The 17002-nt window shown below is 45.9% G+C and overlaps 1 long non-coding RNA gene across 6 annotated transcripts in view; it reads left to right on the forward strand.

Moving 5' to 3' along the window:
- The first annotated feature begins 320 nt into the window (after window positions 1–320).
- LOC129214499 (uncharacterized) overlaps window positions 321–17002 on the forward strand; it is a 128167-nt gene continuing 111485 nt past the window's right edge. For 5 of the 6 annotated variants that reach the window (XR_008579713.1, XR_008579711.1, XR_008579709.1 and 2 more), the window contains exon 1: window positions 321–1589. This is a non-coding gene — a long non-coding RNA (uncharacterized LOC129214499). Of the gene's footprint in view, window positions 1590–2414; window positions 2623–17002 lie in introns of those variants that run through there. The other variant, XR_008579710.1, reaches the window with a different exon arrangement.

Below are 17002 nucleotides of genomic sequence, written 5' to 3' on the forward strand. Positions count from 1 at the left end.
TAACGCTTTCATCTGCCGAGGGGCTGCGATTTCCAGTGGGAGCCGTAGGGAAAGAAGGAACGCGGCACGCTTTTCCTGCTTCGTTTTTTAGCAGCAAATCCATCCCCCCTGCTACAAGCTCGCCCCTCGAACCTTGCACTTGACAGCCAACACTGGTTCGGGCGCAGAATTTGGGGACCTCTCGCGGGAACCGTGCGCCGCCCTCCCACGGAGAAAACCCCGAGAACCCCCTGCGCATCTTCAGCCTGGCACAGGTTCGGTGGTGGGACCGTGGAGCAGGTTGGCTTTAGCTCGCCCATCCCAAATCCTGGGGTCAGGAGCAGAGCTGGGAACAAACACCCACTTCAGCACCGCAGGCAGAACAGCAGCCTGAGGAACGCGGCGCTGCCCGCCCGGCCTGTCCGCACCCCCGGCCGCAGGCAGGCGGCTGCAGACCCGCGGCGGGGTGCGTAGAGGGGGGACCGAGGTCTTCTCAAAGCACGGAAAATAGCTTCATCTTTCTTTTTCTCTTCTATGAGGGGTGGCTGTTTGTACACGCGGCTTGCATTATTGCAGTGGCAAGTATACATACATCCCTAGAAACGGCTCCTTCCAGCATCTCTCTACTACAACCTGCTGTAGAGAACCAGCGGTATGACAGGTTAGACCGGAAAATCATTTCCCTACCAGCTGGCGGAGTTAAAAACCACGTTCGCGACCACCGCATCAACCCCGCACGGCCACACCGACGGCATCGCTCCAGCCTCCTCAGTCTGACACAAACAAGGGGTTTTTTTTTCTTTGGCTGTTTTTTTTTTTGTTTGGTTTTGTTTGGTTTTTTCTTTTTTTTTTTTTTTTTTCCCTGCCGCTTCCAGCACCGGTGACCCACGGCGGCCGCAGACGAGCACCGGATCGCGGAGCGGGCTCCGTCCCCGCTTTGCAAGGCGCCTGGCCGGTCGGGGAGCGCAGCGAGAGGTTATTTCCCTTAGCGATCAGCAGCACAGGCGGTGCAAAAAGGGGAGGGGAAAAAAGAAAAAAGCAACAACCCACCCAAACAAACCCAAAACAAACCACAACAACTCTAATTAATAATAAGAATAATAATCACAGAACGAGCGAGCGCAGCAACTTGCTTTGACTCGCAAACCCCGAAGGCGGTAGGTGCGAAGAGGGCAGCCCCCCGGGGAAGGGCAGGCGGGGCGGCGGAGGGCGGCAGCGGGGCTCGCAGCCCCCCGGGACGGCCGGGGGTACCGGCGGGTCCGGCGGCGGCGGCGGCGGCGTCACGTGAAAGTCCCCTTTAAGTTTCCATAGAGAGGCCTCCGGGTGTCACATGATGGACATGATATAATGAAACAACATTGTGGGGAGGGAAGCACTAGGGGAGCCCGGGGCGGCTGGGAGGCGGCGGGGCAGCGGTGCCCCCCGCCCCGGCCCGCCCTGCCCCTGCCCCGGCCCGCCCGCCGCTCCGCGCCGCCCGCCGCGCTTGCACCTGTCTCAGCGCCCGGGAGCGCAGCGGGAGCGCGGCAGATGTGGCAGCCCCGCTGATGGGGCTGCGTGTGGCACCCTCCCCCGGGGGAGGAGAGCCGGCGGAGCAGCGGCCGCTCTCGGAGGTAAGTTACCGGCGGGACTTGGGCGGGGGGCTGCCCGCCCGCCCGGGGGGCGCGGGGTGCCGGCGGGGCGGGCGTGCGCGGCGGGAGCGCCATGTTTGCGCGCCGGCGGTGTGAGGGGGGTGTGTGTGTGCGGTGTGTGTGTGGGGGGGCCGGGGGCGCCGCGTGTCCCCGCGGAGCGGCGGGCGTGTGCGCGCCCTCCCGCCCTCCATGTCCGCATTCCAGCTCATGTTGCGCAGATAAAATTCAAACTTGAGGTAAACACAAGCGGCGGGGGTGTGTGTGTGTGTGTGTGTTGGGGGGGGGGGGGGCGGAGGAGGGAGGGAGGCCCGCTCCCTTCCCCGCCGCTCCCCCCACACCCCACCCGCGGAGCCCCCACGCACCTGGCTGCCAGCGACGAGCCCTCGGCCGGTCGCTTCGCGGGGGCTGCCGGCGCCGCTCTCCTTCCCCCCTGGGGAGGGAGAAGGCAGGCGTGCCCCCCCCCCTCCCCACAGCGCGCACCCCCTCCTAGGGCACGGCAAGTGACGGGGGGACGGTGCGCGGCAGGTGCGCGGGCTGCTGTCGCGACATAGTGGGGGGGTGCCTCTCACGACGTGGGGGAAGGAGCCAAGTGACAGCCGAACTGCGGCTGGGGGGGGGGGGGAAGGACGAGACCGCGCCGTGTTGTTTTCCTCACTGCGTGGGCATCCCGAATCGAGCAGAAATAACAACAATCCCCCTCAAAATACCCACCCCCACCCCCAGCGCCCCGACGCCGGCCGGGGGGGCCGGTCCGCATTTCCAAGTGCGTATAGAGAAAACAAGATGCGGCCGCGGGGGGGTGGGGGGGCGGGGAGGGCCGGGCCGCGCCGCCGCTCGCCAGCCCGGGTCCGTGACACAGGCGGTGCCGCCGGCAGCGGGTATATTTAGCACTTCCACCCCCCCACCACCCAGCCCTCCGCATGCTCTGCGCCCGGTGCGAGCGGGCGAGAGCTCGCTGGTTGATCGAGGCGGGTCGGCCGGAGAGCGGCCGAGGGCACGGCCTGTCGCCCCACAGGTGGGTGCGTGAGGAGAGAGGGGCCCGGGGCGAAGCGGTCGCCTTGAGGGGAGCGTTGGAGCGGGGTGTCCCCCCACTCCGGCCCCGGGGAAGGGCAGCGGGAGGCTCCCGAGGGGGAGCGGCCGAGGGGAGCAGGCGGTGGGGCAGCGGGGTCAGGAGTGGGGGGAGACCGGCCGTGCGGGGCGACGAGACGGCTGCTGCGGGCAGAGGCGCTTCCTGCGTGGCGCAACTCGGGGCTGTTGCGGGAAGGCGGGCGGCCCGCGGCGCTCCGGGTGGGGTTGGGGGGGGGGAGGGGGCGGCCGTGCAGCAATGTCCGCGGCGGGGTGAGGGCCCGGGGCCGTGGCGGGAGGCGGGTGTGAGGGCGCGGCGCCGTGCCGGCCGTGAGGGGGGTCTTCGGGCGAGCGGCCTCGCTGAGGGCGGGAAGCGCGCGCGACCCCTCGACGCGCAGCAGCGGCCCCCGCCTGGCGCCTCCTCAGCACTGCACCAAGGCGGTGGGACCGGCGGCCACGCCCATCGCGCCCGGCGACCAATCGCCGCGCCGCTGGCGGCCGTCCCCCTCCTCACTCACTACCCCCCCTCCCTTTCCCTCCGCCCGCCCTTGGCAGGGCGCGAGCGCGGCCCGCTCCCGCCCACCCGCCTGTTTGTTATGGTCGGGGCCACGTGCCGCCGGCTCAGCCGGTCACGCGGCCCGGCCTCGCGCCGCCCCCAGCCGTCGCCCGCCGCTGCCGGGGGACCCGCGGGGCGAGGGCGGCGGCGGGGGGCTCGGCCCGTCCCGGCCACCGAGTCTGACAGGGCCCGGGCCTGGCTGCCGCTCCGGGGCGGGGGGGGGGGGGGGGTCCTGAACCCCTCCTGCCTGAGGGGAGCCGGCCGGGACCCTCTTGCCGCGGGGCCTTGCCCACCGTGCTGCTGGAGGGAGCGGCTGTGTGGGCCCAGTCCCGTTAAACCTGAAGGGCCTGGCCCCGGCTAGTGGGTCTAGTGATGGCCGAGCCGTGACTGCCCATCTGCGGCTGGCTCTAGCCTCCAGAGAGGGAGGTTTTTCTCTCCGGAAGAGAGCTGTTTATGCCCAGTGATGATTTTTTTTTTTTTTCCCCTCCCCTCCCTCCGTGCTATCCTGCGTAAGCCACAGCAGTAGCTACGTATCTGCCTAGCCTGGCGTTGTTAAGGCATGCCGCTTTATGTAGGTAACACAGAGGAACGCCGTGAGGATCGTGTTTAGCTATCAGTCTCCTGAGCCTGAAGCCTTGAGCCTATTTATAGGTAGGTTGGGCAGACTTTAGCATGAAGGACTTGTCATGTCCGAATCTGTGGCAAAGTAAGGTATCTTAAATGATATTTCGTTTTTGACAATTCTTTGCTTCTGGAAATAGGATTTTATGGAAAGCTCTGGAGGAATGGTTGTTAATAGGCTATATGGAAAAAGACCAGTCAGTTTAGAGTTGAGGAACGTAATGCCATTTTAATGTAACTTCTCGGATAGCAGAACAAACAGTAAGAGGATACTCAGTTCTAGATTGGTGGCTTTCAGCTTGCAGGCAGTGGACCCCAGCCGCCTGCAAACAACTTACCCGCGGTCAGTAGGAAGCAGCAGAGGAAAGGGCATCTGTTTTCTGTGGGCTTATGTTCATTATACAGATTTCTCCACTGCTAGAGATTCTGGGACTGACAGGCTGGGGAAAAGAAAAAAAAAAGGAAGATCGCTATTCTAGAGCACTAAGATATTTTGGTTTAGAGTAAGTAGAGGAGGGGTGGAAAAACAAACTGTGTTTTGTTGTGTATGTTCCTATCGTACTGTTTAAAAATTAAAAATTCAATATATTTTTAAGCATTACATAGCCATTAATGACATCGTGACTCTGAAATAGCCTTAAGGAGTTAAATAACAGATAAACGAGAATAGGTCAGGAAGAAGAGATGTTGTTATAACTAACGGTGAGGACCATACATAGATATTAAAAATTGCTTCAGAGTTGCACTAGAAAGGAGTCTTCTGTTAGTACGAGTAGGATTTTAATGCTCTGTAAATATAGAACATGCGAAGGAGGATGGAAAGATAAGGTTAGCAGTTTTATGCTGGTCTAGTCCAGTAAATGAATTGGGGATGGTTTCTGATGCTTCATGTGCTTTCACTTCTGTTCCATCTTAAGTTTATCAGTATGATTTTTTGCATCTGAAATTACGAGAGTTTCTAGATACTGACTGGTGTTGATGACGAGGGGATATGGCCTTAAAATAACAAGAAGGGTAATGGCTCTGAAAGGAGTGAGGGCCACTGTAGCAGTGAAAGGACTGGGGTGGTAATCGGCCATATTTGGCATATGCTGTGGAGAGCTGATGTTTTCTGGTGGTTATAGGGGTTATTTGAAACTCTGTTACCTACAGAAATATGTTTATACTCAATTTGTACAGGCATATCTGCATATCTTTACATTTTTTGGGGGGAAAAAAGAAATCTGCCTTAAAATAGGAAATTAGTAGGGAGCAGAGTAGAGGCTTGAGAATACCAGGAGGTGTGCAGTAATAGTGTGTGCCAGCGTCTGACTCTTTTTGAGTGTACGTGGAATTACTGGTGGAATTGATGCACCAGGAAATTGCTTTCTCTATTTTTGTTGGTGAGATGCAGTTAAGGTAAAATGAGCCCTTTGGATCCCATATCCCATTTCTCTTTAATATAACTAAGATCATTTATCTTTTCAGATAGCTAGAGGAAAAAATACTTCATTTTGTAACTTAGTTCACCACCTTTTCAATTGCTGTCAGTTCATGACAAGGCACAATGTGTGCTGTACACTGTGTTCTACAGAGCTGTTTTGGTGACGAATAGAATGTATATGATAAAAAGGGCTATGAAAAATAGCTATTGTGGCAGTTCTGTCCGCTTATTGTATAAACAATACCGATTTATCTCTTAAAGAGGTACTAAAAGTTTCATTTTGGCATCTAATGCCTTGCCAAATTTCAGTGGCAAAAAGGTCATTATTTAACTGTTTGTAAGTACTTAAAAAGCATCTGAAAAGGAAATTCTAAACGAGCTTTCACATCGGTTTTGCGATAGGAAGTAGTGAAACCTTTGGTTTTCTGTTTTAATGAAAAGGGGAATTGTTAACTTATTTTAAAAACATGTTTGTTTTCGCTACTAGTAGCCTATTACATGGTTAAAATTAAGAGGATCTCTTTAATCCCGACAACTTTTTTTTTTCAATTGCTGTAATCATGTGTTTAATATATTCCTTTTTATACTTAAAAACATGGAGTTGTGTATTTTGTGCTCCTGTGTATTGTATGACTAGCTGCAGTTGATCATGCCACATTTGCATGGTGTTTTTCCATAAACATCTTGATCCTGGAATTATTGGTAATACCAGAATATGAGCTTGAAAATACTGTGACATAGAGGGTAAGGGTACTTGCAAACATGAATGCTGAAATATAAAGTAAAAAAAAAATAAAAATCTTCCCTCAGCAGTTCTTTCAAGTCAGTTTGATAATTTTGGACCCCGACTCATGGCTTTCTAAATGACTGGTGATGGAATTAATGGGGCTGCAACTGTTTGTCACAAATTTAAACATAAACAGTGTTTTTCTTCTGGCTTTAAACTTCATGAAAATACAGTATAATATCCACCATCAGAATGCTGCACCTCAGCCAGCAGATGTAGCATTGTTGTCTAAGACCGAGGCTGGAAATCAGAGTTGTCTGTTCCGAGTTTTACCCTTACCAAGGTCAGAGATTTCATCCTTCTGAAGATTCCTGATCAGGGCACTTAATGCTTGCATAGAGAGGGTCCTAATTTGTGAATTTTCATGAACTACCTTGAGCTCTAGAAGGAATGTGTTAAATGTCCCCAGTATCATGCTTTTCCACAGAAGTAAATTTGGAGATCTGACATGTGTATAGCAAAGATATTAATTACAGTAGTAAAGCAGTCAAGATGAAAATGCTTTAAAAGTTTCTGATGTAAAGTGATGTATTTGGCAGGACAATAAAAAGCAATAATTTTAATAATACGCTTGCATTAAATAGTTTTAATCAATATGGACATTGAAATTTTACTATTGATAATGGTTTAGTTTATGAACTGTGGTCTCAACATGGGAAGTTTTGTGGATGAGGGGAGATGGTACTACTCTCAAATTGGTTTTCACAGTAAGCTGAATTTCAGTGTACTGTTACTCGAGAACTATTTTTTCATAATTATTATGAAGTATTAATGAGGCACTACTGATGGTGAGGGATTTTTTTAATCTTGCTAGACTAGAAATTTGTTACTAAAGCATAAACAAAAGAAAATGAGAAGCAAATGGTTTAAATGGCATTTATAACACCATTTGTAAGCCATGATTTTAGGAACACTCCTCTGAACATGTCTTGTTTAAAGGAGTAGGTCCTGTTGAAGAATGTAAATTGTGCAGTTAAGTAGAAAGTAGGCAGAGTTGGTAAATGCAAAGATACTAAAGCAGTCAAATAATATTTTTTTCTGTTCTATATTTCAAATTCTTACTCCCTTGCAACCAAACCCATGATACAGTTAAATGGAATGCTGCACAGTAGTCTCAGCTTAACAGAAAAACTTGTGAAGGCAGCTTGCTAGTAATACCGAGATTTTTTTTTTTCTTTGTGTCGTCTCACAAATGGTCAGAAGCAGCAGTTAGTTGCCCAAGTGGGAAAATGGGGTGAACAGAATGGGGAGAGGGAAACCCGATAATCATCATGCTCTACTATTACCAAATTTAGGTATTTCTGACCCCTGTTCTTGCATACAGGAACATGCTGATTTGCCGGTATGCTACAACAAAATGTAGCAGTCTCAGTGCAGCTACTGTAGTGCCGAGCCTGAAGTAATCTTTATTTTTCTGTAGTGCTTGTTAGTTTGGGTTGAACATTGTCTGCACAACTTGTCCCCATACGAGTGGACTGAGTTTGGATCTCTCTGGAAAACATACCCTGACTCTGGGCTAATTCTTTTTCATCTGTGTTAATCAGGTATAATTCTGATAGTACATGCATTTTCAGATTAGAAAGATGACTTTTGTATTTATTTAGTAACATTGTGTATGAAATACCCAGAAAATGTGCTAATTTCATAGACTCCTAAAATGGTTTGGGTTGGAAAGGACCTCAAAGCCCATCTAGTTCCAGCCCCCCTGCCAGGGGCAGGGACACCCTCCAGTAGACCAGGTTGCCCAAAGCCCCATCCAACCTGGCCTTGAACACTGCCAGGGAGCCAGGGGCAGCCACAGCTTCTCTGGGCAACCTCTGCCAGGGCCTCACCACCCTCACAGGGAAGAATTTCTTCCTCATATCTAATCTAAATCTCCCCTCCTTCAGCTTCAGGCCATTCTCCCTTGTCCTGTCACTCCATGCCCTTGTAAACAGTCCCTCTCCAGCTTTCCTGTAGGCCCCTTTAGGGACTGGAAGGCCACAATAAGTTTTACCCAGAGCTTTCTTTTCTCCAGCTGAACAATCCCAACTCAGCCTGTCTCCATAGTAGAGGTGCTCCAGCCCTCTGATCATCTTTGTGGCCTCCTCTGGACTTGCTCCAACAGCTCCACGTCTGTCTTATACTGGGAACCCCAGGGCTGGACACAGTACTGCTGGTGCGATCTCACAAGAGTGGAGTAGAGGGTGAGAATCCCTCTCTTGACCTGCTGGTCATGTTTCACAATTTGAGTAACACCTATATTTATGTTCTGGTCATTGAATTTTAGTGTAACTGTAGTAGCTACTGTAGGAACTTCTGCAAAAATAGAGCTGTAAAATGAAGACAGATAGTAGCTTCATAAGCTACAGTCTGCAGAGGAAGTAAGGTAGAATTGAATTGATGTTCAAATTTTAGAAATGTTCAGAAAGAAACCCAAGTATTTGCTTTGGTTTATCTTAGTTACTATTTATATCAGCAGAGTAAGGTGTTTCCCAGTGGCCGGATACTGGGTGGTTGGTGGTTGCTCATCCAGAAGAGATGTGTTTGAAGCTGAACTATCTTTGTTTATTGAAACTTGGGAGGCTTCTTGCTATCCAGCTAGAGTAAGCAGCTGTGAAGTCTCCTGGGAGGGAGAAGATGCATCTAACTGCAGTGTTTACTTTTAGTAGTAGGAGAAATAGGACATTCCTGGCTTTTGTCTGGATGTGTTTTGTAAACTGAAAGTACTGTTAACGCTTTTAACAAGGTGTAGTTGCTGTATCATCGTGAGTTCTACAGTTCAGCATTTTTAGGAGTTGTCCCCCCCCTTTTTTTAACCATAACTTAAAATGTTAATCTGTTAACATCTGCTGTATCATCTGTAGTTCTTGGGAGATTTTTTATATTCTAATTTCTGTGACTTTATGGCAGTGCCCCAGGGTCCTGGAGCAATCAGGATTACATTTATCCTATTCATAGAGAACAGGATTCCAACTCCATGAAAAGCAATAGGTATTTTTTTTTTCTTGGCAAGGCATACGTCTAGAAAAGATGTATGTAAGAAAAGCCTAAATGGAGCAATAATGTTAAAATCCTGCAGTATTAAATACTGCTTCTGTTCTAAGACAGATGTCGGTGCTGTTTCAATTGCATGAAATATTACACTCATTTCGAAGAGGCTTTTAAGCGTAGCGTGGGGATGTGCGAGTGCCGTTGCCCTCTGCCGGAGGAAATCAGCAGTACAGTGCTGTGCAGTGGACCCCAACTGCCAAAGCTACCAGAAATTGCTCTGTGGGCTCCTGGATGGAGGTCCCTTCCTCACTTGTCACTCTAGCTTCCTTGTCAACTCAAGTTCAAAGATACCATCCTTCTTCTAGAGCTGTAGCAGTGGCCACTGTTCAAGGCAGATTGTCTGATTCCTCCTCTTTCCTTCTTATCTCTGTCTGTGGTCATCTGTTCAGTGAAGCCTGTTGTTGTTTGTATAAACAGAAAGCCAAGTGGTGGTTCCGGCATTGCAGGACCTGCTACTTCTCCAAACATTATTGTCCTGGAACCACAACTAATTCTGGCAGCTTCGACAGAGAACTGTGCACCTTCCCATAAAAAGAAATAAAACGGCTTTAATCTTTGGATTGTTAGCCCTGACAGATTTTGGTAATCCAAAGAATATCCATAAAAAAAATTGATGTAGAAATCAGTATTTTGAATATAAAAACCACTTAAATTTGTATAGTATTCACACAGTATGGAACAGGAATGAGATCAGGCCAGCTTAATATATGTGGCTTCACTAACACAGAATTTATCTGCTGTTTTGATAAGCCTGTAGCATAGCACAGCTATTTGTGTGTTTTGGCGTGGTTTTTCTGTTTTGGGTGTTTTGGCGTTTGTATCTTTTATTTGTGGTTTTTTGTTTCGGGTGTTTGGGGGTTTTTATTTGGTTTTGTGTGTTTGGAGGTCTTTTGTTTCTTTTTGATGGCTTAGTAAAATGCCACCTTTTTGGTTTTCAGGAAACTGCAGTTTTCATACGTTACTGGTGTTGAGGTTAAAGGGAGTTAACAAAGGCTAAGTTCAGCTATACTACTGCCATAGGAGTTCAGTGGGAATGTCTTGTTAATGGAATTGCTGGCATTCATAAGGAAGTCATTGCTGAATATTGGAGAGAAAAAAGTCAAGAGATGGTGACTGGGGAGGAGCAACCATGAATTGTGAATTGAAATATTTAGCAAGTAAAGCTAAATTACTCAAAAGCAATATTACCTTGTAAATGAATGCATGTCACTTATAAACAGTGATAATTTGTACTGGAGACTAAAATTGCATAATACGGGGGGAAAAGAGTGCTGGTAGAGATGTTTGATAGGTTAACCCAGGCCCCTAGCATTGTGATGGGAGGGAGACATCTCTTAGAGTACTCTTTCAATTACAGAAGCATGGAAAAGAGATTCTCACAGGGCAGCCTGGATGGCAGGATCTAGTCCTCCACTGCTGCAAGCAAATGTGCATTGTAACTCCCGCAGCAGTTTTCAGGCTCCAAATTGAAACCCTCATTGCTCTCCTCTAAAGGCTGTTCCACTGTCTGATTTCACTGATTTCTAGAGAATCGAGGTTTCAATTCTAGCACAAATGTAGTTCACTGCCAGCTTACGTTCCTTTGTTGTTGTACAAATAGTGGCCTTTAGTGTAAATGCCTCTTTTTCTCTCCCTTGTGTTTTACACATGCTGCATCTGCAGATAGCAGTTATGTTCATTTATAGCTCTTATTTTGTTCTAAACCAGCAGTTCTTAACTTTTTCATGCCCTTCCCCCTCTTCAGGATGTATTGCATGCCCTTGTACTTTAAAGACCACTAGTTTAAAAAAACAAGCCCTTCTAGTGTTTTCCTGTAAAGCAAACTCCGTGTTCCTGTGGGTGAAGGTAGTTTTCAGAAGGTTTATGTAAGACTATTCTCCTAGTTGCTGGATCAGGTAAATATTATAAATAAAATTTGTCATGTCTAATGTTATCCTGGTCATAGTCTCTGTAGGGTATCTCTGGTTGTATTTGTCCCTTTCTTGATGTTTTTCTTTGGAATTACAAAGTGCTCCTATTATCATTAACAGGTTTAATTCTGTTCCAGATGCTATGGGCTGATAAAGTACTAATGCGTCTTCTGGCAGTTTCTTACAAGATTGGTTACCATGAAAAAAATTGTATTTAGCCAAAATAAATGAGGTATATTTTGAAGAACAGGTTTATGATGTGCATACAATTCCTAATAGACAAGGAATGCGGGGTTTTTTCTTACTCTGCTACGTTAGAAAAATCTTCCTGGCTAGACTAAAACTGGAAGTCAGCTCTGAGACTTTCAGATGCAGCCTCTTTGGTACGTAGCTATGTCAACATTAATTATTGTATACCTCTAATGTTACCATATAAACTGGCATCTCTTCTGGCTTGCAAAGTTTATCCTGGGTAGACTATGCTCGGCTTATTTAATTTTCATATTTGATCTGTAAATCTTTACAAAGACCTTAACCAACGTTGTTAACTGTTCACTGTTCTTTTTAGTAATGTGAACAGAAATGCATAAAGTTTTTGAAAGAGGTTGCAGTGATTCATTCTCACTTCAGGATTTTTCCATTCATCCCATTTTTGAAATGTTCCTTCATGGTTGTGCCTGCTATCAGTATCCACACTAGGTCTTGTCTTCAATCTGCTGCTGCCTCGCAGGAAACAAGAATAGGAGTGAATAAGTCCATCTCCTTCCTGCAGGTGGCATTCATGATTCCTCTGTTTTCTTCAGGGTTTTTTTTCTGCCTTTTCCAAAGGAGACTTTGCTTATTTGCTGAATGCCAGGTTACCTTTGTGGCTTGGTTCTGGAAAGACAGTTTCTTGTTTCTACAAGACAGTAGAAATTTGAGTGAGGAAGGGCACCAATAGGTCCTCCCCATGCGCTCTATCCTTGCTGTGAGTGGTGGGCCTTGCGCGGTGTCCTGTTCGTGTTAGTATTGTGAAGTTTAGCTGTGGTCAGTCTCAGAAGACCAGCTTTCAGTCATAACGCCTGTTTTCTACTCTTCCTGCTCCTTGCTGCCACCAGGTATTCAACGCATGAAGATGAATGCAAAATCCATCTTAGGCACCTGTTTAAGGGAATCCTCCTACAGATTGCAGCTGTATCATTCGTTAAAATGTAAAGATTTCTTGAGTGAGGAATGTGATAGTCATACCTGTTTTTTTTCTGTAGACCAGGGCCTGTAAGTAAATGAGTTAACATCCTGTGGTTTTAAGGTTCATGTTTCCCTGGCATCTCCACTGTGTGCACTGGATGGATGGAGCTTCTCAGGATACTTGCTTTTAAGACTGACTTTGTAGCAACATCTCTTCCAGAATTGACTTTGGAATCTAATTTTCCCTGCTAGCATTATCTGGGTTTAAAATAGATGAAAATCGTAAAGATGTGTTTTTTCAGCTAATTGGTACTCAGCTGACCCCTCTACTTCTACATTCTGTGCCTCTCAAGGGTTCTGTTAAATAATATTTATATTAATAGTACCATCTACTGCTGAATCCCTCCTGTGGTTTATAAGAGCATATTTAAGTATTACATTATGTTAACCAGCTTCACTGATAGCTCAGGATTCAAGTTGTTTGTATTTGCAATTCTGCTAAGTTCTTAGTCTCCTGTGAGTGTTGTAAATAATAGAGGTTGGGACCGCAGAGAAGGAGTCTTCTGACAGCCTGGGCAGCAGGGGCTGGCTGGAGCTGATATATCCATAGTCAGCTTGCCTTACTGGGGTCTTTGATATATATGGATCAGCATCACCAGCAAAGAGGGCACAACAGAGGAGGCAGCAAGGGAGTGGAGTGCTGTCTGTGGGCAGTGGTTCCTGAAAGAGGACTGAAAGTGTAGAAGTGCAGAAACCCAGACTAAATAAGATTAAAAATCAGAGGCTATGAAGAAGAGACAGATGACCAACACAGGGAGACCAGAATAGGTGAGGTTTTCTTTTTGGCAAAGCTTAATATAAAAAGTTGAACAAAAATGTTTATACAGAAAAATCAAATTTGAGCAATTCATAGAAATTTTCTGTATTTTGTCTGGTTAGTAGTAATTCATGTTCCCAGTACATAGTATTACACACTTTTGCTCACTTAAAAGGACTATGGATTGAATATTACAAACATCCATGTTTGTTTCATTATCTACTTCTTGGGTGGGGAAGACAGCAGTGTATCCACATAGGAAGGTGTGCCATCCCATATTCAGCTACGTGACAGTATCAGATAGCAGTATCTGGAGCTCTCACCTTCGCTAGCCCGTCTTCTTACATGTTGAATTTCTGCTTGTATCTTCCATAATCCTAAGGATTGGCCATGTTTCCTGTTCATTTGCTTACTGCCCTTTCTTACAAGTGGTGGTGTTTGACCCTGATTGTATAAATACAGAAGGGGTGATACCTTTTCCTGAAATAGCCATTGAATTCATGGAGGAATTAACCTCAGAGATGTCAATGCCTGAAGCTCTGGTGCAGAAGTTAGTTCAGGAATAAAGCAGGAATCTTAAATCTAGATTTCATGGTAAGATATGTCATTGTGCTACCACTAGATTAATGTGTTGGCCCAGGATAATGCTGGCTTTTGAAGAGCTTATCTTCAAATGTTTAAAAATCTGTTCTTGTGTTTTATCATAAACTGATGTGGTCCAGCAGTCATCTGGCTCACATACTGGAAATATTTTGTTTTTCTTTTTACATGACTCATTACCATGCATTTGTAACCATGATTATTTTCTCTTAAACGCTTTGTTCTGCCCTTTAATTATCATGATTTGGGGCATTCAGATTTGACTTACTACCGATGTAGAAATTCCTTCATGACTGCTAGCTTCTAAATAAATCTTCTAGGCTACGTGCCCATAAAATTACCAGTCATCTTATTACTTATGCATTAGTCTAAATTAGGACTTCAGTGAGGTTATGTTGCCCTACAGCATGTGTGAATCTTAAAACTCATTTTAGGTGTCAAAAGTTTTGCTTGTAACGTGTTCGGGGTTTAGCTGCTGGAGGTGCTCTGACTTGCTCAGTAGCAGTGGTGTGTACTTAGACTGCTGAAATAACAAGTGAACTACCATAGCAGATGTTATTACTGATAATTTGGACTCCACATAGCTTGAAAAAATCATGAAGAGTAATTGCTCATGCATGCTTGTTTTCACTAAGATATTCCATTAATAGGCAGCGATCATTTCCCTTTCTTCTTGCATTATTAAGTATGTTTTTCTGTTTTCTGTAAGACATTTCTTGTTGCAATCGGAAAATTAGAATGTCTGGATGTGACTGCAGTGCGATCCTTCAGAGAGCATCAGTTTTTGTCCATTGTTTTATTGCTGAAGGGGTCATTTGAGATAGCAGAACTTTCAGTTGGGTCAGTTTTCTTCCTTATTTCTTCAGTATTTGACAATTATTTTTTTCTTACCTTATTCCTGTGTAAGGTACTTACTGCTGATGGTGTTTGTGATACTACTGCAGAATTACTGGTAACTTCTAGTAAGGATATTGAACTAGAAATTGCTTCCTATGTTTCTCAGCCTTGTCATTTGGCATAGGAAGCCTGATGTATAATTCCTATATAATTTGTACTTTAATCAAACTCTGTCTCAAGGACAGGGTTTTTTTGTTTACTTCCATTATTAGAGTTAGAAGAAAGATTCTAACCATCTGAGTATCCAGGGTCTTGAAAGTCTTTGAATTGCCAGCCTAACATTTTGAAGGGCCATTTCATACCCACTTTTTTAATGATAATTGCAGGTTTTGCCTTAATGCGATTCTCTTTCCTCATGCTTATTCCTCGAATGCTTTTATGACCAGAAGTTATATCACTTACTACCCCTTCAGTCAGGTAAGCAAACAAAACTTTTAGTCCGTGTTCACAGTATTGATTTTTTTTTCTGTTCTTCTGGTCATCCTAAACTGTGTCTGCTCTGCGTACTTGGCTCAGATCTGAGCTGGATTTGCACCTTAGTTTGTCTGTTGCCCACACTGTTAAAACAGCATGGGACATGGTGTCCCTTAGCATCTCTGATATCCCCCAGAACATCTGAAGTCTGCGGTGAGTTAGCTTGCTGTGCTGGGCTTTGATGTGCAGTGCAGTTGGAATCGTTCATCAAAGCAGATTCATCAAAGCAGAAGCATGGTTTAAGAAACTATGCTTAATCGTCTTGTCGTTGTTAGCTGCTGCTCCGCAGCTGAGACTGCATGAAATGACTGCTTGAATCATCCTCCATTTCCTGCCTCAGAAACTTCATGGTCCTGCCTTTCATTTTGGAACTGGTGCTGTTGTGTCATTTCCCAGCTGAGACCAGTGTGGAGGCTGCAGGTGCTGCTTCTCTTAGCAATTCGACTGATTCCTGCAGTTGAACAGTTTAGCATAGGCCACTGGTGGAGCAGAGAATAGCAAAGCAGGAGCTCGTTCAGGCAGGCATCCGTTGTTGCTGGGAGGCAGCAGGAACAAGCAACCGCTTTCTCTCCATTTATACCAGTGCTCCTCTCTTACTCTCTTCTGCTCGTGGTCTAGAGGGAATCCTTTGGCTGCCATTATGGGTTTTAGCTGAGAAACCATAAATCTTCATCTATGACAACTGCTAGTCATCAGATGATGTCCCTTTTTTCTTTCTTTTTTTCTTTCTTTTTTCTTTCTTTTTTTCTTTCTTTTTTTCTTTCTTTTTTTTTTTCTTTTTTTTTTTCTTTTTTTTTTCCCCCCCTTAGACTTCCGGTGTAGCAGACCAGGTCCATGCATTCTGGCAAACACTGAACTCTCAGTTGAAAGGTAGAGGTTATCATCTGTTGCCATTTTTGCTACCTAAAAGCGCCTCTCTCTTCATGCTCGAGTCTGAATCCATCTTTCCTGAACAGGGCACGCACAGTAATTAGATGAATTTTCAAGCAGCCATAAATTGGGGTCACAATTGCTTTATTTCACAGATAGGTCACTCTTAGAACCCACAGTCACTTTGTAATGAGCTAGGCTTTTTCCTCCTTTGTAGTTTCCAAATTAAGGAACTGTTTACCTGGTGGGAATATGTTTTATACCCCGGATATATGACTGTGCATCTTCTGCTGTTGAAATTCTTCCCACTGCTATTACTCAAGTCTGAGGTTATCCAGTTATTTTTGTACAGTATCCTGGTTCTCCTTTCCTAACTGTTTTATCAACAAACATCAACATAAGCCAAGATTACTAATGAAAAATCCCATCAAAACTAATTCCCAAACCTAACTGATAAATTTGTAATTCTAAGCATTCATCCATCAACAAGGACCACATGGAGATCTTTAGAAAAGAGTAGTGCAGTTCATGTATTGAAAAAGTTGGATTTTTGTGTGCTCTCTTATCAAGATTTAAAACATGTCCCAGAATGTATTGGTGGATTTAGAAAAAGCAGATGGTGAGGTCCAGTTCTTCTGAAGGCACTTCAGCTCAGTCAGAGCTAGTGAACTCAGTGAAGTAAACCAGACAGACAACCCGCAGATAGATTTGAGCGTAGAGTAAGGCGGGAGTTTCTTTCAATCAGTGGTATAACAGCTGATACAAGATAGTTAGATTTTTGTATTAATTGGGTAGAAATAGTGAGGGCTTCAGATCCAAATGTTTGGATAAATCCATTAAAGAATAAACAATATAAAGAATCAGAAAGGACTGAGCCTGCTTTAAAAGATGAGAAGATAAACAGAACCTACAAGCCACATTTATCATTGTTTGACATATCTTAATGAATATCAAAAGATTCTTCAGTTATTCAAATAAAAAAATAGAATGGGGAAACAGAGCTGTCATTGAAGGTTTGGTTCAGTCCTTTGTAAGGACATGGGGAAAAGGCAGGATGATTAATGCACATGATGGTTTAGAAACCGAGGCAGATGTAAAAGTGAATGGTGCTGAAGCACTGAAATCCAGGTGAGCTGACAAGCTCCAAAAAAGACTTGGACAGATATAGACTCTTA

Source organism: Grus americana, chromosome 1, assembly GCF_028858705.1.
Source record: "Grus americana isolate bGruAme1 chromosome 1, bGruAme1.mat, whole genome shotgun sequence".
NCBI lineage: Eukaryota > Metazoa > Chordata > Aves > Gruiformes > Gruidae > Grus > Grus americana.